General features: G+C 37.3%; 1 protein-coding gene across 1 annotated transcript in view; it reads left to right on the top strand.

The window, feature by feature from the left end:
- SCN9A (sodium voltage-gated channel alpha subunit 9) overlaps positions 1-22,308 on the top strand; it is a 172,465-nt gene that overhangs the window by 49,694 nt on the left and 100,463 nt on the right.

The following is a 22,308-nucleotide window of genomic DNA, read 5'->3' as shown; positions in this document are numbered from 1 at the left end:
GTCCCCTGAGTTGAGCTGGATAGGTACCAGACCAGCAGGAATATCCACGGAATCAGCCTGAGACGCAGGAAGATACATCTGGATCTCTACAAATGAACATCTCCAGCGCTGAGTATCGAGGTACGAAGCGGGGAGCCGTGAAACCGCGCACAGATATCGGAAGCTAAACAGAAGGGGGAGGGAGCCGCCGTGTCAGGGCGCCGGGAAGCGGTAGCCACCTGCAAGGGGGAGCGGACAGACCGCGGACCCGCACGCTTGAGACAGCAGACAGAGAACGGGAGCTACGGGAGCTCCGGGAGCGCGCGCGGGATGACTGGCGGTTGGCGGGCCACCTGCATGGGGGAGCAGGCGGACTCACGGACGGCACCCGCGAGACAACAGACTTAGAACGCGAGCTCCAGGAGCGCGCGCGCAGGGCGGCTGGCGGGCCACCTGCACCGGGGAGCGGGCGGACCGCGGACCCGCACTCTGGAAACGGCAGACTGAGTCCGTGAGCCGGGAGCGTGCACCACCAAGCATCTCACGGAGCTCCGGAGCTCCGGTGTGCTCACTGGATCGAGGCTGAGACCGGGAGCTCCGGGACTGAGCGCGGGGCGGCTGGCGGCTAGAGGGCCACCTGCACAGGGGAGCAGGCGGACTCGCGGTCAGCACCCGTGAGACACCAGACTGAGACGGGGAGCTCCGGGAGCCCGCGCGGGGCGGCTGGCGGCTGGCGGGGTTGGAAACACAAAGGACAGAGACGTGCCGGCCCTGGAAGTGAGGGCTGGGACGCCGGGTGTGGGGCGCACAGCCCGGGATGCTGCAGGGTTGAGCAGCACCAACAGAAACAGAGTTAAAGTGGCCAGAACATCAGTGGAGAACGATCCGCGATCCCTCTGTTCTGAGACAGAGGCTGAATTTCAGCCGCTGCTGCTCTCTCAGAAGAGGCATAGCAAACCGCCAGGGAAAGCCGCCAGAGAACAAAAGCCCGGAAATACCGGCTCACAGGGTGCCCATCCCCATCCCCCCTCGCAAGGGACACAGAGACTCTACCCAAACAGGGTTTTCTGAGTACCGGCAGGCAGGCCCCTCCCCCAGAAGGCAGGCTGAAAAATCAAGAAGCCCACAACCCGGAGCGCCTGAGTGGCGCAGTCACCAAGCACCTGTCTTCGGATTAGGGTGTGATCACAACGCTCCGTAAGGAGTCCTTCATCGGGCTTCTCCACCGGGAACCTGCTTCTTCCTCTCCCACTCCTCTGCTTGGGTTCCCTTTCTTGCTGACTGTCTCTCTCTCTCTCAAATAAATAAATAAACTCTTTAAGGAAGAAGCCCACATCCCTAAGATCTCTATAAAACAAGGGCGCACGGCCTGGGTCCCAGTCAACACTTGGGCTCTGGACAACCCTGCAATCTCTCTTCATCAGAATGACGAGAAGGAGAAGTCCCCCCCAGCAAAGAAAAGATAATGAGTCTGTGGCCTCTGCCACAGAATTGGCCTCGGCCACAGAATTAATACATATGGATGTATCCCAATTATCAGAAATGGAATTCAGAGCAACAATGGTCAAGATGATGAGTAAACTTGAAAAAAGCATCAGAGAAAGCGTTGCTGAGAATATAGAATCCCTAAGGGCAGAAATGAGAGCGAATCTGACAGAAATTAAAAACTCAGTGGGCCAAATACAGTCAAAACTAGAGGCTCTGACGGCCAGGGTCACCGAGGCAGAGGAACGCGTTAGCGAATTGGAGGATGGGTTAGTAGAAGAAAAAACGAAAATAGAAGCTGGTCTTAAAAAAATCCACGCCCACGAATGTAGATTACGGGAGATTACTGACTCTATGAAACGATCCAATGTCAGAATCATCGGCATCCCTGAAGGGGTGGAGAAAAACAGAGGTCTAGAAGAGATATTTGAACAAATTGTAGCTGAAAACTTCCCTAATCTAGCAAGGGAAACAAGCATTCGTGTCCAAGAGGCAGAGAGGACCCCATCCAAGCTCAACCAGGACAAACCTACGCCACGGCATGTCATAGTGCAATTCGCAAATATTAGATCCAAGGATACAGTATTGAAAGCGGCCAGGGCAAAGAAATTTCTCACGTACCAAGGCAAAGGTATCAGGATTACGTCAGACCTGTCTACAGAGACCTGGAATGAGAGAAAGGCTTGGGGGGGCATTTTTAAAGCTCTTTCAGAGAAAAACATGCAGCCAAGGATCCTTTATCCAGCAAAGCTGTCATTCAGAATTGATGGAGAAATAAAGACGTTCCAAAATCGCCAATCATTAACCAATTTCGTAACCACGAAACCAGCCCTACAGGAGATATTAAGGGGGGCTCTATAAAGGTAAAAAGGCCCCAAGAGTGATACAGAGCAGCAAGTCACAACCGATACAAAGACTTTAAAGAGAAATGGCATCATTAAAATCATATCTGTCAATAATCTCTATCAATCTAAATGGCTTAAACTCTCCCATAAAACGCCACAGGGTTGCAGATTGGATAAAAAGACATGACCCATCCATTTGCTGTCTACAAGAGACTCATTTTGAACCCAAAGATGCATTCAGACTTAGAGTAAGGGGATGGAGTACCATCTTCCACGCAAATGGACCTCAAAAGAAAGCTGGAGTAGCAATTCTCATATCAGATAGACTGGATTTTAAACTAGAGGCCATAGAGAGAGATACAGAAGGGCACTATATTATTCTTAAAGGAAGTATTCAACAAGTGGATATGACAATTATTAATATATATGCCCCCAACAGGGGAGCAGCAAGATACACAAGCCAACTCTTAACCAAAATAAAGAGACATATAGATAAGAACACAGTAATAGTAGGGGACCTCAACACCCCACTATCAGAAATAGACAGAACACCCTGGCAAAAACTAAGCAAAGAATCAAAGGCTTTGAATGCCATACTCGACGAGTTGGACCTCATAGATATATATAGAACACTACACCCCAGAACCAAAGAATACTCATTCTATTCAAATGCCCATGGAACATTCTCAAGAATAGATCATGCTCTGGGACACAAAACAGGTCTCAGCCAATACCAAAAGATTGAAATTATCCCCTGCATATTCTCAGACCACAACGCTCTGAAATTGGAACTCAACCACAAGGAAAAACCTGGAAGAAACTCAAACACTTGGAGGCTAAGAACCATCCTGCTCAAGAATGACTCGATAAACCAGGAAATCAAAAAACAAATTAAACAATTTATGGAGACCAACGAGAATGAATACACAACGGTCCAAAACCTATGGGATACTGCAAAGGCAGTCCTAAGGGGGAAATACATAGCCATCCAAGCCTCACTCAAAAGAATAGAAAAATCTAAAATGCAGTTTCTATATTCTCACCTCAAGAAACTGGAACAGCAACAGAGGGACAGGCCTAACCCACTGACAAGGAAGGAGTTGACCAAGATTAGAGCAGAAATCAATGAATTAGAGACCAGAACCACAGTAGAGCAGATCAACAGGACTAGAAGCTGGTTCTTTGAGAGAATCCATAAAATTGATAGACCACTGGCAAAACTTGTCCAAAAACAAAGAGAAAGGACTGAGATTATTAAAATTATGACTGAAAAGGGAGAGGTCACGACCAGCACCATTGAAATTGCAAGGATTATTAGAAACTTTTATCAACAGCTATATGCCAAAAAACTAAACAATCTGGAAGAGATGGAGGCCTTCCTGGAAACCTATAAACTACCAAGACTGAAACAGGAAGAAATAGATTTCTTAAATAGGCCAATTAACTATGAAGAAATTGAGTCAGTGATAAACAACCTTCCAAATAATAAAACTCCAGGCCCAGACGGTTTTCCTGGGGAATTCTACCAAACATTCAAAGAAGAAATAATACCTATTCTCCTAAAGCTATTTCAAAAAATAGAAACAGAAGGAAAGCTACCAAACTCATTCTATGAGGCTAATATTACCTTGATCCCCAAACCAGGCAAAGACCCCCTCAAAAAGGAGAATTACAGACCGATTTCTCTAATGAATATGGATGCCAAAATCCTCAACAAGATCCTTGCTAATAGAATCCAACAGTACATTAAAAGGATTATCCATCATGACCAAGTGGGATTCATACCTGGGATGCAAGCATGGTTCAACACTCGCAAATCAATCAATGTGATACATCATATCAACAAGAAAAGACTCAAGAACCATATGATCCTCTCAATTGATGCAGAAAAAGCATTTGACAAAATACAGCATCCTTTCCTGATTAAAACCCTTCAGAGTGTAGGAATAGAGGGTACATTTCTCAATCTCATAAAAGCCATCTATGAAAAGCCTACTGCAAGCATTATTCTCAATGGGGAAAAGCTGGAAGCCTTTCCCTTAAGATCAGGAACACGACAAGGATGCCCACTCTCGCCACTATTATTCAACATAGTACTAGAAGTCCTTGCAACAGCAATCAGAAGACAAAAAGGGATCAAAGGTATCCAAATCGGCAAAGAAGAAGTCAAACTGTCTCTCTTTGCAGATGACATGATACTCTATATGGAAAACCCAAAGGAATCCACTCCCAAACTATTAGAAGTTATAGAACAATTCAGTAAGGTGGCAGGATACAAAATCAATGCCCAGAAATCAGTTGCATTTCTATACACGAATAACGAGACTGAAGAAAGAGAAATTAGGGAATCCATCCCATTTACAATAACACCAAAAACCATGCGTTACCTTGGAATTAACTTAACCAGAGACGTAAAGGACCTATATGCTAGAAACTATAGATCACTTTTGAAAGATATTGAGGAAGACATAAAAAGATGGAAAAATATTCCATGCTCATGGATTGGAAGAATTAACATAGTTAAAATGTCCATACTACCCAGAGCAATCTACACTTTCAATGCTATCCCGATCAAAATACCGAGGACATTTTTCAAAGAACTGGAACAAATAGTCCTTAAATTTGTATGGAACCAGAAAAGGCCCCGAATCTCCAAGGAACTGTTGAAAAGGAAAAACAAAGCTGGGGGCATCACAATGCCGGATTTCGAGCTGTACTACAAAGCTGTGATCACAAAGACAGCATGGTACTGGCACAAAAACAGACACATCGACCAATGGAACAGAATAGAGAACCCAGAAATGGACCCTCGGCTCTTTGGGCAACTAATCTTTGATAAAGCAGGAAAAAACATCCGGTGGAAAAAAGACAGTCTCTTCAATAAATGGTGCTGGGAAAATTGGACAGCTACATGCAAAAGAATGAAACTTGACCACTCTCTCACACCATACACAAAAATAAACTCCAAATGGATGAAAGACCTCAATGTGAGACAGGAATCCATCAAAATTCTAGAGGAGAACATAGGCAACAACTTCTATGACATCGGCCAGAGCAACCTTTTTCACGACACATCTCCAAAGGCAAGAGAAATAAAAGATAAAATGAACTTATGGGACTTTATCAGGATAAAGAGCTTCTGCACAGCCAAGGAAACAGTCAAAAAAACTAAGAGACAGCCCACGGAATGGGAGAATATATTTGCAAAGGACACCACAGATAAAGGACTGGTATCCAAGATCTACAAAGAACTTCTCAAACTCAATACACGAGAAACAAATAAACAAATCATAAAATGGGCAGAAGATATGAACAGACACTTTTCCAATGAAGACATACAAATGGCTAACAGACACATGAAAAAATGTTCAAAATCATTAGCCATCAGGGAAATTCAAATCAAAACCACACTGAGATACCACCTTACGCCAGTTAGAATGGCAAAGATAGACAAGGCAAGAAACAACAATTGTTGGAGAGGATGTGGAGAAAGGGGATCCCTCCTACATTGTTGGTGGGAATGCAAGTTGGTACAGCCACTCTGGAAAACAGTGTGGAGGTCCCTTAAAAAGTTAAAAATTGAACTACCCTATGACCCAGCCATTGCACTACTGGGTGTTTACCCCAAAGATACAGACGTAGTAAAGAGAAGGGCCATATGCACCCCAATGTTCATAGCTGCATTGTCCACAATAGCCAAATCATGGAAGGAGCCGAGATGCCCTTCAACAGATGACTGGATTAAGAAGCTGTGGTCCATATATACAATGGAATATTACTCAGCTATCAGAAAGAACGAATTCTCAACATTTGCTGCAACATGGACGGCACTGGAGGAGATAATGCTAAGTGAAATAAGTCAAGCAGAGAAAGACAATTATCATATGATTTCTCTCATCTATGGAACATAAGAACTAGGATGATCGGTAGGGGAAGAAAGGGATAAAGAAAAGGGGGGTAATCAGAAGGGGGAATGAAACATGAGAGACTATGGACTATGAGAAACAAACTGAAGACTTCAGAGGGGAGGGGGTGGGGGAATGGGATAGACTGGTGATGGGTAGTAAGGAGGGCACGTATTGCATGGTGCACTGGGTTATACGCAACTAATGAAGCATCGAACTTTACATCGGAATCCGGGGATGTACTGTATGGTGATTAACATAATATAATAATAAAAAAAAAAGAAACGAAAAAAAAAACTAATGATACAGTGGCTAAGTGAACATAATATAAAATTAAATGTAAATACGTGTATAAATTCTCATTTAAAAAATAAAAATAAAAACTAATCCCATAAAAAAAAATTGTGTAAGCTGGGGGCCCATAAAACCTGGATCTGTCTCTGGGTTGCGGGAGGGGTGGGGGGCCTAGATGGCTCCCAGGTGTTCTAAGAGCAAATAGGTAACATGTCTGATAATATACATTGTAGCATCATGCGGTAGTTAGAAATACAGATTAGAATTATTTATAGTAACTTAGATGGATCTTTAAAACCATAGTGCTTAGTTATAAAAAATAAACAAAATGAGTCATATGACATGAAATTTATGTAAATTTAAGGTACAGCATCCAAGATAATATTCAGTTTTTAAGAAAACATATTACAAAGATGTACAGTAAACATGCTAGGATGGTTGCCTAAGGTTGAGAATGGGAAGGGGCTAGAGTGGCAGGGAATGGGATACAGGGCTCATGAAGGAAAAAGTAATAATAGAGATAGGCCTTGAACAGCCCATGATGATAATTGGCTATGATCTGGGGAGTTTAACTCCATACCTGAGGTTAAAAAAAATCTGTAGAATACAGGTACTTTGGTTGATATTATCGACAGTATAGCTACATCATGATTTAATCTTTACAAGCTTTGTGCAAACTTTTTAAATTTTAGATTAGACTAGTTTAGATAAATCTAGAAATAGAATCTGAAAAGTTTATGAAGTTATACATTTCAAATTCCATGGAAGTACAAAGTCAAAGATAATTTTTTTTATTGTTTAGGAAAGCTGAGAGTAATGAAGGCAGGAAGGTGGGGACAAACCTAGAGAATGACAAAGACAGCTTCTGGACCACAGTAAGCACTTAATAAATAATCTTATGAATGAAGAGTGTCAAGGGAGAGGATTTATCAGGGATGGGAGTCATAGTACAGATCAGCTGACTTCTACTCATCTTCGTTCTCTGACCTAAATCTTCCTTCCGAAGCCCAAGTCTGGTGTCTTTCCTGTATATTCTCATTACTTTTGTATGATAGGGGGATTGCAATTGTTTACTTGCCCATATTTCCCAATAAACCAGAGGTCCCAGAAGACAAGAACAAAGGCAGGCTAGTTTGTGTCTCCAGAACGTGGCATTGTGTCTGGCACTTAGTAATCATTTTTAAAATATTTGTTGAAGAGTTAATAAAGTGCAATGAACATATTAAAAGAATGTTAGCACCACATGATTTCACACATGTAGCAATCATTATTTGTACATCCTACTGAGGGATGATCTTAAAATTAGGATTGCCTTCTTTTGAGTTAGTAATTAGAACAATTAGAAAGTGATAATATTTAGGTCTTCTTGCTTTGGTCTTTTGTAGCTTAATAAAGAAAAATTTCCAAGCATATTCCATTAAATCTGCTTGCAGTTACTATGATGGCATTTAAAAATAAATTTTAATACACATAATAATATTGCAAATAATTCAACTGATGGATGGTCATTTAAAATTTATTCTCTAATTTTCAGTTAGTGAAGGGTCTTTCAAAATAAGACTATTGTGAAAAAAAGTAATACTTTACAGCAAGTATACTCTAAGGGTCTTCATAGACAATATTTTCTGCACAAAGAGAGAAACTCCACCTACTTTTTAAAAAAATCTGAGAACAATTACTTCTTAATAAAACCATTCAAATGTGGTAGACTGAAATAATTGAAAATCAAATAAGATTAAAGGAAATCTAGTTTGCATATACAAAGTGATGAATTTAAGAAAACATACAAGCTGGAATTCATTTATACATTTTACTCTACATAGTCTTAAAATTCCTAAGATATCATTAATGCTTTGTGTAGTCCTTGTTCTCTTTTGTCAAGTAAATTTTTTATATATACAGACACACCCATTCTTATATTCATTTCTTTCTGTGCTTCCCTTCTGCTCTTAAGATCTTTTCCTTCTGCCTAAAAAGTGTCTTTAATGTATATGTAGTGCAGTGATGAATTCTCTCAGTTTGCCTTTTCTGAAAAGTGTTTTTTTTAATTTCACATTCATCTTTTTAAACTTTTTATGAAGTACAAAACTTATATAAAAATGCATATGTCCTAAACATACAGTCCAATGAATGCTCCAAACTAAACAAACCATGCAACCAGCCCTGGGATGAAAACATAGAGCTCCCTCACTCCAGAAGAATATTTTTACTCCCTTTAGTATTCTGGATTGTCAGAATATCATCAGAATAAAATATGTAATATATTATCATCAGAATATATTATCATACTGTCAGAAAATCAAGTGGCAGGTCTACTTTTTTCCAAGCACAATTATAAGCTAAGGACGTTCTTCTCTCTAGGATTTCATAATTTTAGAAGTTCCCAGAAACATCTAATTCTAACAGTTAAGTTAATCTATCTATTTATAGGCTCTAGTTAAATGGTGACACATGTAAATTGCACCTGGCCCACCTTGTCAGGGAAAGCTCCTTAATACCGTGAGGGATAACTATGAGTTAGCAGGGCCTGGGGGCTTGGGGATAGTTACCCTGGTTCAAACTAGCTTTCTAGTGGAATGGGCTGGATAAATCCATCATGGAGGTAGCCACTTAATTATAAAGTTCTACTGTATTTTCCTGTTTACTTCTGATGTCATTGTAAGAAACTATATGAAGTTAAAGGCAACTGAAGTTATTATATTGAGGAAATAAAGGATCGCATGTAGATTCATTAGGGCTATCTTAATTCCAGTCTCTTTACTGCCTATTTAAATGTAAAAATTTTGGCTCATTTTTAAATTTCAGGTAACAGGGCAAATAATATGGCCATCACCTAAATCCCTGAGTACAATGAATTATAATCATTGGTTTAACTGCACCTAGACTGGGCAAAAGGCAAGATAAAACATTAGAGGTAGAACAGTCAGCAATTTGAAAATTTCTACAGTTTTCCAAAATGATAAACTGATATTCAGGAAGTGTTGGAGGGTTTGCCAAAATCAGAGCTCAAAATTATGTATTTATTTTCACCAAAGTAAGACAAATTTTGAGACAGCAAATTAAAAAATTAGTCAAGGAGTTTCACAGCTCTTTTATTGCAGATTAAATGCAATGCCAAGCAGTATTTGGATATGACTCATGGTGCTTCCAGCCTTTGGCTTGAAGCTGGGAATCTTCAGTTATTTGAGGTCCCAGCCTCTGCAACTCACTAGGATATCATTTAATCAAGGTACAGGATTTCCAAACAGTAGTGATGTCACTATGATTAAATCCTAAGAATTTTTTTTAAAGACTTATTTATTTGAGAGAGAGAGAGAGAGAAAGAGAGCATGTGAATGCACATGGAGGGAGGGGCAAAGGGAGAGGGAGAGAGAATCTCCGGCAAACTCTCCACTGAGCGCAGAGCCCAACATGGGGTTTGATGCCAGGACTCTGAAATCATGACATGAGCCGAAATCAAGAGTCGGACGCTTAACCAACTGCACCACCCAGGCACCCCAAATCCTAAGAATTTAAGATTTAAGTTCTGCTTATGTTTTAGTACTTCTGTGAACCATAAAATCTGTCTTTCAGAAAAGCAGGCAGTAACTGTGGCATACCTTGATAAAGAATTATGATCAAGACAATTAGTTACATATGCTCCCGTAAAAGCGAAGCCAGGGTCTTAGTTCCTCTTTGATGGGTTCTCCTAGGACCTCTCAAAATAAGATGAGTGTATATCTAGGCTTGCCCAGAACAGTCCCGGGTTATGCCTGTTGTCTTGGTGTCCGATGTAACATAGCATTTATTCTTGACAAAAAAATCTTGGTTTGCAACATAAATGCAAAGGTCATCCTGCCAAGGACAGGACCAGATTGTCAAGTGTATTTCTTCCAGCCAAGGAGTATCTGTCCCTGCTTTCTTCCAGTGATGGCTATCAAGTATTCAAATATCAGTAAAATGAAAAACTATTGAGAGATTTTTTTCAACTACAATTCAGGGAGCAGATAGGAGTGGACTCAGACCTGGTTTAATTATTATCTTTTTCCTGTATTCTCCAAATTTAGTCTTCTAGCAGCGTTCATTTTCTTCTGTAAATAGCAGAGCAACTGGATGACTAAAGCATACTTCTGCTTGTCCTCAGATATGTCAGCTTCATCTTACTTGTTGTTGACATAAAGGATTTGTATAATCTTGATATTCCTCTCCTGCACTGAGGCTGGGAAGACTCATCTGGAAGTTTTTCAGTTCTCATGGAAGAGCATAGATCGTTAACAGTTCATACTGGAAGTAAACATTGCCTCTTCCGTCTTTCCTGATGACATCCTTCTTTTTTATCATGGGATTTTAGATTTTAGGAATGGAAACATTGTGAAGGGGATGTCACTGAACAAATAGGAGAATTTTTTAAACTGCCACGGTGGCCAAAGAGGCCTTTATGGTTGTAAGAAATGGTTATGTGTACCCCTGACACCAGTGGAGTTGTCTGTTGCCTTGTTGTGGTCACGTTATCAAGCGTTCACATATCATTAAAAGGAGAATTTCTGAGTCAAATGGGTTTCTTTCCTCTCAGTGTTACCCCACACTTCCTAAAGTAACACAGATATCAAAAGAGAGCCTTTTGTATCTTAATAGAATCATTAAGATCAACATATAATAAAGTCTTAATTTAACAACTTAAAAAAATAGTGTGCTTAACACTACCAAGTAAGATAAATTACCATTTTTCTAAAAGGGAATGCACACAGAATCCCTTGCAGATATATTTTTTGGCCTACTTAGTCATAATGACTCTCAAGTATAATTAGGACTCAGACATTGTGACTCCAGTCTATTTCTATGTTTATAGGTTGTAAGCTCATTCCTTACCCAAGAGAGCACATTTGTAGAAAATTATCCTCCCAAGCATAATAACTTAAAAAGTTGATCAGCATTTCTAATGGATCTCTTATTGATCAAAGTTATTTGATACTGTACAAAATATTATTTTTATATATTAACTATTACCCATTTTAATTAGACTGTTATCACTTAGGGACATTATAGATAATGGCAATATATTTATTTATTCAGTTCAAATTTGCTGGAACACTGTTAACTTTACATAATATTAGTGTAATTATACATCTGTGATTTCTTTTTTTACATAATGCTTTTTATCTTGAAATAGATTTATGGAAAAATGGTGCAGACAGTATGGAAAGTTCTCACGGAGCCCCCTACCCAGTTCCCCTGTTATTAACACTTTACATTAGTATTGTACATTTGTCACAAGTAATGAAACTGTAATGATATGTTATTATTATTAACTATGTCCTTATTTGATTCAGATTTCCTCAGTTTTTCCCCACTGTCTTTTTTTCTCCTCCAAGGTTACATCCAGGATAGCACATTACATTTAACCATCATTATCTCCTTAGGCATCACTAGGCTGAGGAAGTTTTTCAGACTTCCCTTGTTTTTGATGACCTTGAAATTTGAAGGAACATTGGTCAAGATATTTTGTAGAATGTCCCTGATTTGGGATTTTTCTGATTTTTTTCCATCATTAGATCAAAACTATGAGTTTTGGGGAGAAAGACTATACAAAGAAAGTACTGTTCTCATCACATCAAGGGGACATATTATTGGGACACCTAGGGGGCTTAGTGGGTTAAGCATCCCACTCTTGATTGCAGCTCAGGTCATGATCTCAGGGTCATGATCTCAGGGTCATGAGATTGGGCCCCAGGATGGGCTCCGTGCTCAGCCCAGAGCCTGCTTGGGATTTTCTCTCTCTCTCTCTCTCTCAGCCCTTCTCCCTCCTCTCCCACTCATGCACATGCATGTGCGCTCTTCAATAAATAAATAAAACCTTTTTAAAGAAAGGGAACATATTATCAACATGAGTTATCACTACCGATATTAGCTATGATTCATTTTACAATGCTTTTGAAAATGCTCATGTATATGCAAATAATGAATCATGGAACACTACATCAAAAACTAAGGATATACTGTATGGTGACTAACATAACATAATAAAAAATTATTATTAAAAAAAAAAAAAGAAAATGCTCATGTATACATTCTATGGTGCCTTGAGAATACTTTAAAAATTAATGGTACTCCAGCCAAGATTTTACCTGTGGGAAAATATCACTATCTGTTTCCAGAGAAGTGACATTTTCAAAGCAGTTTTTCATTTGACAATAGTCAACATCAATAAAACATTCTATTTTACTTATTTTACATTGGTCCACTGTCTTAAATAATTTACATCTGACCTAATTTGATTCAGATTTTGGAAGATCTTCAAAATGGTTTTTTGAACCAATTTTAATTTTATATACATAGAATTTAAGTTATCTGTAGGTAAGAGACTCAGTGACAGAATATAAGATAGAGTCTGGGATTATTATAGAGTTATGAATGTGTGATTATTCTCCTGGATATATGGAAATATCCTATCTTAATCCCTCTAGTCACAATTAAACAAGAAATTCAAACATTACTTGCTTTCTACAAGAAATGTTGAAATTTGTCAAATAAAATTTACTGCTAAAAGAATTCTCTGGGAAATACTTTTATTTTTTTTAAAGATTTTTATTTATTTGAGCGAGAGAGAGAGCACGTGGGAGCATGAATCAGGGGAGGGGCAGAGGGAGAGGGAGAAGCAGACTGCCCACCAAGCAGGGAGCCCTATCAGAGCTTGATCCCAGGACGCTGAGATCATGACCTGAGTCTAAGGCAGACGCTTAACTGACTAAGCCACCCAGGTGCCCCATGGGAAATATTTTTAAAAGAATAACTAATTCCATTTTTTAAATGTAGATTTCATATGTAAGACAAAGTATGCTGATAATCATTACCAAAGCATAATTCATATTACAAAATTATATGGGCATAATACACACCTATCCTATCTGAAGCACAATAGAGTTGACACTCTGACATTAATAAATCAGTTGGGAACTGTAATTTAGTGTTCCAGTATTAGGTACCTGCCATGGGGCCAAGAAGGTAATAAAGGCCACTGGGACCTTTGCCAGCATAAGATGATGGGTACAGCTCACATTTTCTCCTTTCAGTCCTTTAGGTAAGAATTGGTTTTGGGGTTCACTAAGTGATTTCTGGGAGATTTCCATGTATGTAGGAGAGCCCTCCCTGGTCTCACTCTCAGGGGTTAACCCTGTGTGAAATGCTTCATAGGACCCTAAGGACTAAAGGAATCCCCCAAAGCAGTTCCTAGAGGCTGCTCCTGATATTTGACTCCAGGAAGACAGAATAATAGTCTGTTCTGAGTCATAACAGGCATCCAAGAGTCCCTAAAACTCTAGAGAGACTACCTGTGATATTTCTTGCTTGAAGGAAGGGATCATTCTTGTACTCTGTTCACAGGCTTCATTAATAATATTTAACGTTTCTCAGAAGGTGAACCAAGGGGAAGAATTCATTTCCTCTGAGCTTGTTCAGAAATACCAATTCAATTTTAAAAAAAAGAAAAAAATCTTATTGATATATCTTTTGAGCCACATAACTTTAATTAAAAAATATATTTTCCAAATTTTCTTTAGTTCAAGGCAACAAAGATAAAGGGAATTTCCTTAAATAAAGGAAATTCAGCAGCAATCTAAACCTCTGAGCAATCAATATTTATTCTAGGGCTACTTGCAATGTCTAACATTATGTTTTACTAAGTAAGTTGTTCTATTCTAAACGTTTCAACAGTTTTAGGCTTGGAGTAGATACATAACTTCGATAGCCAAGGTCACATACATAGCTAGTAAATAGCAAACCCAAGGATTCAAACTCCAGGCTTTCTAAGCTCCAGAACTTGCACTTGAATCACTACTCTAAACCAAAACTCGTCTTCTATTATACCTATGTGTGAAATATATTTCATGTTTAAAAGGCTAGTAATTCCTATAAATTGAAATACCCTCAAGATTAATGAAATTAATAGATCTTAATTACAGATGCATGAAAACATTGTCCAAAGAAAGGAATTCAAATGGAGGAACAAGTTAATACTATTAATAGCACCATTTTTTTTCATGATAACTATGTAAAAAACTCTTTACTAAGTACTTTACATAATCTTAACAATCCCAATTCTAACTATTCTTGGAGGCATTGATTATTAATACCATTTTTCAAACTAGGAAACTGAAGCTCAGAGAAGTTAAGTCGTCTGGACAGAATAGCTATAAAAGGTAGAACAGAGATTGTGATATTCAAGGTCAAGATGATTACTTACCTGTGAGCTACTGGAACCAGTATGGATTTTTCTGTACTGAAAACAAGTGTACTTCGTGGTGTATGTTAACTATTCCTAAAGGATTTTATCTATTTTACATTTTGGAAATTGAGCCATATTTCCAATGTCTTGCAGAAATTCAAATTTAGAAAGAAACTAGAAACTTATGGTTTTTTTTAAGTGTATACACTCCTAAATAGTATTCATAAAGCAATACATACGTTTAGTTCTCAAGTTGATAAAATAAACATGTTTCTTTTAATACCTTTATCTTTTTTTTTGGAATGTTGTCATTTATTCCCCCCCCCCAAGTTGAAGTGTATTTGGCATGTAATATTATGTAACTTCCAGGTTACATTGCAAAATGGTCACTACAATAAGTAGTTACCATCTGACGTCATACATAGTTATAAATTTTTTACTTTTTTTCTTCTGATGAGGACTTTGAACATTTACTCTCTTAGCAACTTTCAAATATTTAATACAGTTTTATTGACTATAGTCACCATGGAAGATTGGCTTTTTTAAATAAATACTTGGATAAACTAGATGTAGTCTTGGTGATTTTAAAGCAGGAATACGTCTTCCTCTTTGCTTCTTGTTAGCAGCAGATTATCTGAGGTCACATAAGAGCTGACCAGTTGGAAGGATGAGTGAGTCTAGGGCATTCCAGTGAGGAGTACTGCATGCCTCAACTGAAAGTGGAGAGAAAAAGGGATACAAAAATGGGGTTTCCAGGCCTAATAGGGATGAAGTAATGTGAGCAACATGAGTGATACTTAAAATTTTGAGAATTAAAACTAAAAACATGGTGAAGAATTTGCTTTGCTTTTTCATTGTCTTGGATTTTAGAGCTGGAAGGATACTAAAGGACCAGGATATTTTTGTTAATCTCGTGTCCCTTTCTTTCCTATTATGCTCTTTTTTCTTACTTGGTTTATCATCTTCCTTCCATCCTTCAGTGTCATTTCTCATTCTTCCTTGTGTCTCTTCATTTCAACTTTTCTTTCCTTAACTGAGCATAACAGATTCAAAGTTCAAAATGTGTGGAGCTTTTTTTTTTTTTTGATTTTTTGTTTAAATTCAACTTAGTTAACATATAATGTATTATTAGTTTCAGGGGTAGAATTTAGTGATTCCTCAGTTTTATATAACACCCAGTGTTCATTACATCATGTGCCCACCTTAATGCCCATCACCCAATTACCCCGGTCCCCCACCCACCTGCCCTCCAGCAACCCTTAGTTTGTTTGCTATAGTTGAGTCTCTTATGGTTTGCCTCCCTCACTGCTTTTATCTTATTTTATTTTTCCTTCCCTTTTCCTAAGTTCATCTGTTTTGTTTCTTAAATTCCACATATGAGTGAAATCGTATGGTATCTGTCTTTCTCTGACTGACTTATTCCACTTAGCATAATACCCCCTAGCTCCATCTATGTTGTCCTTGTAAATGGCAAGATTTCATTCTTTTTGATGACTGAGTAATATTACATTGTGTGTGTATGTATGTGTATATATATATATATGTACACACACTACACATACATACACAAACAATGTAATACATATATACATATATGTGTGTGTGATGCTTTTCTTGAGTGGAATTTATGTTTATCCTTTCAATTTTAAAATGGGGATTTTAAACTTTGATATTTTACATTCCTACTCTTCAAAATAAAACAAAATCTGAAAAGTTTTGTATACCTTTAACTGAATTCGTTTTCTCTTATTAAGTAATAAAACCCGGTCACTAAGTTATATGTCTCCATCAGATGTTTTCACTTAGTGCATTTGTTGCTTTAAAATGTTTCTTAAAAGGAGGTTCACATCAATAATTTATGCTTTTTAAAAGTAGACGAGCTTAGGCCCTCCCCCTAAAAGTTTGTTTCAGCATTACTTGGGTAAGCCCTGGAAGCCATATTTTTTTAAGTTACGCAGATGATTCTTTTATACACTGTGGTTGAGAACCACAATGGAATATACCTTTATTTTGACATGCATTTTTGGCAGCAATAGGAACAAGTGACACTTAGCTGCCTTCTTACTATTGCCTAACATAAGTGAAAAGAGCTTTTAAAACATAGTCTTTAAGAAAATAGTAAGCAATAATACTTGTTAATTCCATACTATGGTTTCTTGATATTAATATAATGTAATGCCAATTTATAAGCCTAATTGTGGAAGAATTGGTGTCAGGTTCAGTGATCGTTGATATTGAAAATCACACATTCAGCAAGCCAGCCATAGGAGGTGCCTAAAAAAATGTTCCATATTCATCTAAGAAGGAAAGTAGAAGTTATTCCTTACCCTGTGGGAGTTTGCAGTGTGACAAATTAGGCCTTTGAAAGAGCGATATTAATAAAATAAATTTCAAATTGTCTCCAGTTTATTATATAGATTATGAGTCTACTACATAGATTTTTTTCAAAACCTTGTCTTTATTATTGGAGTTCTAAATTTTCACTAGAATGATCTTTTTAATTAAACCTCTTTCATACTTTTCACCTGATGACTCTCGATTAGGTTTCCTATATAATTTCTTGTATTATTTTCTCTTCCATTTGTTGCTCCCTCTTTTGAGACTGATGCTGGGACTCCCTAAATTATTCCACATCTCCTGAATTTTGTTTTGATTTTTTCTTTGCTCTTTTGCTCTACTGTATTGGCACAAATCTAAAGTACAGGACGCTATGAATTTTTCATATATATAGATATCTCTACTTGTGTGACCATCACACATTTCAGTTCTCATAAACCTGAAAATTCTGACTTGTACCCCTTCCTGATAAAGTAACTTTGAAAGGTAACTAAAATTCTCACTTCTACTTTTCAGCAAATATTCTATTGAAATTTTTGTTTTGATGTCTCCAATTATCAATAATTTTTATTTTTATTTTTTGATAGTGTATTCTTTTCAGTAAGAGATTATCTTCTCAAATTTCTCTGAGAATGCTTATTCTAACCTCTTAATATTCCCCTGTGATGGCTAAATTTTTTCTTTCTTCTAGAGTTAGGAGTTTGGTATGGTCATCTCAGTCCTTGTTTTATGTTTGGTAGTCCTTGATTACCAGTTCATCCTTAATTATCTATTAATATTTATGAATTAAAGACGATGTTGCTGTTGTTGAGGATTCCTTCTGACTTTGTGTATAACTGTTTGCCAAACAAATCCTCCCTTGAGAGAGAGGACTGCCTGCAAGCTTTGTGTTTGTGGGTGGTGTGTATGTGTCTGGTTGGCTACATTTTAGGAAATGGGTAAGGAAAAGGCAAGGTGAGTGCACCTTCATAGAAAATCCTAAATAATCTACTAAAATACCAGGGGTAATATGAAAATCTAGCAAAGCCACAGGGTATAAGGGTAATTAGTAAACATTAAATAGTTTCAATTTTACCATTTTAGCATCAGACAGTTGTTCCATTTTGTTATTCAAAACAGTGTTTCCAAGCTGTCTTCTGAAGAACACAGGAGAAATTAACGTATGAAGTACAAAGTGTTCTGTACCAGTTTGAGGTTATCCTTAGGAAATGAGTGAGGAAGTAAAGATAATTGAGTTGAGGATGGTGATGGGGGCTTCAACTGTAACTGAATATTTTTATTTCTTCAAAAAACAAACAGTTAAAGGTCCAAAGCAAATTTGGGAAACTGTTAATAGTTTGTTAAATCTATTATTTTCTATAATTTTCTATGTGTTTGAAGTATTTCATAATTTATCATTTCTAACATCAAAATAAAATAGCAACAAAAGAGTTCTGTGATCTAGCAGATTCAGGGTCTGCCATATATCAACTTCGTCAAACTCTTAAATGTATAAAGTCTCTATTGGTCTAGTGGCAGAGAAATTTGTTTTAAGTTTGTTTTCTACTCCAGTATTTTTTAAATTTAGGCACAGAACTCTTTTATGGCATATTATTTCATATCACATGAGCCAGGATTCACAGCAGTTTTTGGTAGGCTGCTTTATAATTTATACCCAATTACTTCCCAAAGTAATTTGAGGAATTATTCAGTGATTAAAATGGAAATAGAAATAAAAATTCAAAAACACATGAGAAAAAGGTAGTAAATAAAAAAAGAAGAAGAGGCCATCTTTTCTTTGACTCTGTCCTGCTTCTAGTAAAAATGGAAAGGAACACCCTAGGGGTCTCATGTCAATTAATTCAGAGATTAATGTTTTGATTTAGCCTGGGGATAAATCCCACTGCTTCACCCTTGAATATAGTGGAGGAAGTGGGGAAATGTGACCTGCAACATTGTTGGGTAGATAATCCTTAGTCAACTTCTTTTCCAACCTACTTAACCCCTGGGCCAAGTCTATGACTTCTCTGCTGGACAGAAATATTTTTTTCTATGTTCTAACTTTCTCAGATGAGTGTGTAGGCTGTAGCTTCTGCTAATCTCCTCAGTAGGATAATCCTATATATTCTCTCTTCTTCAGATTTATGAAAACTCTTTAGTGTCTTCTCTGGTTTTCAATGACATCATGAAACTTCTTCCTTACTGTCCATCTTTATTTTCATTGCAATGGGAATTTGGAAGCCAGGGGGTGATAAACACCTGGGAGAGGACCATTAGAAGTCATAAATTAGAAGTTGAAAGTGCCTTGACTGGAAAAATGTATGAGGAAAAAATAGATGATAGATAGACAGATAGATAGATATATAAATAGATAGACAGATAGATAGATAGTACATGCATGCATGCATAGATAATAGATAAGAAAGAAATTCAGAATAAATATTTTTATATTAATTTTAACTGCGAGAAATCCTAGATAGAAGAATACCACTTTCACTTTTTGTTTTCAGTAGTTGCATAAGTATCATCTAATAAGGTTGACGATAGCTGGGCAAAATAGTCATGAGAACACAAAAATATCTTTATGTGCAATATTCAGAAGAAAATGCAGTCATAGTGATATTAAGTGGAAATATAATATTATTTTTCAAAATTTTAAATTAAACATAATAAATATTGATTGATTTTGTTAAATTTATTAAATTCAGGTCAAATAATTTAAATGCATCTTTCAAAGTACTTTTTTGGATAAAAATGCATGACATCTTCATTATAAAAATTTGAAAAATAAAGGTACAAAGAAAGTAATAAAAATAACCCATGATTCCTCAGCTGTGAATAACCTTCATTGAATATACTGTGCATGTAATTTCAGACTTTCTATACATTTTAAAAATTGAGATGAATATACAGGAATGTGTGTGTGTAACACACATTAATTATCCATTGTAAGATTTTTATAATTCATTAAATAGTCTTTAAAAGTGTTCTTTAAATGCCACTCAGTTTTCATTATATGTTCATTTTTTATTTAATGAAACCCTATTAGGCTTTTAGGTTAACTATAATCTTTCAATATTATGGAAAGATTGCAGTAAACATCTTCATAAATGTTTGAAGACATCTGAGATTATTGCTTTTGGATAAATCCTAGAAGGGAGGTTATTTGGCAATAAAAATGAATTAACATATTTAAGGTTTTTGTTAGATATTGTAGAACTCTCCTTGAAAAGTTTATACACATTATTTATTCCCATCGTCCAGATAGGAGGTAGTGACTTCCCCTATACCCTCCAACCTAGAGGATGGTGATGGAATCTGATCTGAGTCTCTTCAGCTTCCTTTCCAAGACCGTGATTGTAAGCAGATGCTTAGTATCTTTCTTCACTTTAGCCTCACCTGGAAATTATCCATGGTACCAGTGACGTGAACCACCCACCAGCCCTGCTGTTTGTATATACTTTAGTGAATCAGAACCTGTGTGCTGTGGGTGTGCATAACTAGAGAATGAGGGGAAGATAAAGAAGGGGAAAGGGAATAGGGATAGTGCAACTGAGAATTGGACATCAGAGCCCATGACATCTACTTACCTGAATTTGTCAAATAATTCCTGAAAGATGTAACACCTCCAGGTGAGTGTAGGGTGTACAAAAATACCAGTTCTTCCTCCATCTTTTCTCCCACAGACCAGGTATGTGCAGACTGAAAGTCTTTTGAGGGAAGTAATCTTCCCCTCCCCTGTATGATTTCCAGAAGCGTTGCAGAATCTCCTAAACCCAAGAGAAAACTGCCCTCACTGCCTCATTTCTCAGATCGAGGAGGTACAGTTTCTAAAAGGCCACTAAGGTCCTTTTAAAATATGTAGATTTCTGGTAAGGAGTGGTCTTATACTGTGCCCAAATAACTAAGGGTAAAAGTCATCCAGTTTTTTCTAAACATAACTGAATTTTGTTTTACTTGATATGGAAATAGGAGAAACCTGGAAAAGAACAGTTTTAGCTACTCCCATCTCTTTTTCTGAATCTATGTAATCTCTGTTGTCACTACTGTGATTTGCTTAATTTTTATATTTAGCTTTGGAAAATAAAAGAGCAGACCATGGCTTCTCTTAGTTCACTCTCCCTCTGGGTTTGGTGATATTACTTACTAGACAGCTTGTCTAACCATTCACAGTGGGTTGACATAGTAGATGTTGGTGTGTCCTGACTCTGAGGCAATCTTAATGTAAAAAGATTAAAAAAAAAAAAAGACTCATTTTATTTTTTAATGGAGAAGCTACAAAGTGACCCTGACTCATTGAAATAATGTTATACATACGTAGGATATTCATTCAGAATATATACTTTTAATTTTTCATCAAAACTGGTTCTGTCACCATTATATTATTTTGATATCCTTTGTTATTTTTGTAATCAGAACTATTATTTTTTATGCTTTTTTTAGTTAGAACATTCCAAAATAATAATATATAGAAACTTGACGTTTTTATTTTGTATTTTTTTTCTATAAGCTTTGTATACACATATAAGTTATTTAGGGAAGTCATAGTTTGAATGCATATCCTATTTTTTTTTAATTTTTAAATTGAATTTATCATGGATATGGTCCAAATTTCTTTTCTTTGTTCTTCCTAAAATATTTTCCCAAACTGTTTTGAATTCAAAATGAGTATATTTTTTTCTGATTTCTAAAGGGATATGTAATTGTAAGAACATGTAAATATGCAAAATAGAATAGAACAATCTTTCCATCACCTCATTTCACAGAAATGAGTTTCCCCGAGAGAGAGAAGCAGAGGTTTGTGAGCATGTTTTGAGATTAAGACAGAAGAGGGCCCGGTGACCAGAGAGGCAGAAGAACCTGGGGAGTGGCACTATCAGAAGCACTGTCGTAAAGATTTTATTTATTTATTCGACAGAGAGACAGCCAGCGAGAGAGGGAGCACAGCAGGGGAGTGGGAGAGGAAGAAGCAGGCTCATAGCGGAGGAGCCTGATGTGGGGCTCCATCCCAGAACACTGGGATCACGCCCTGAGCCAAAGGCAGACGCTTAACCGCTGTGCCACCCAGGCGCCCCGTAAAGAATTTTAAATGCAGTTTAATTGAATTGCATTAAAAATGAATACAGATGAAAAGTTGAGGGAATAGATTTTTTTTCATTAAGTTTTCACTTTTTTGCTTTAAAAACTAGGAAATGTTAAGTTCAAATTTTAAGATAAAGATGGGAGAGAGCGTGGAAAATAAGTCTCATGCATAAGTCACTAATGCTAATTCAACATAATTCTG

This window comes from Ailuropoda melanoleuca, chromosome 2 (assembly GCF_002007445.2).
Source record: "Ailuropoda melanoleuca isolate Jingjing chromosome 2, ASM200744v2, whole genome shotgun sequence".
Classification (NCBI taxonomy): domain Eukaryota; kingdom Metazoa; phylum Chordata; class Mammalia; order Carnivora; family Ursidae; genus Ailuropoda; species Ailuropoda melanoleuca.
Note: the sequence above shows the minus strand (reverse complement) of the source record. Positions and strands in the feature narration are given on the sequence as shown.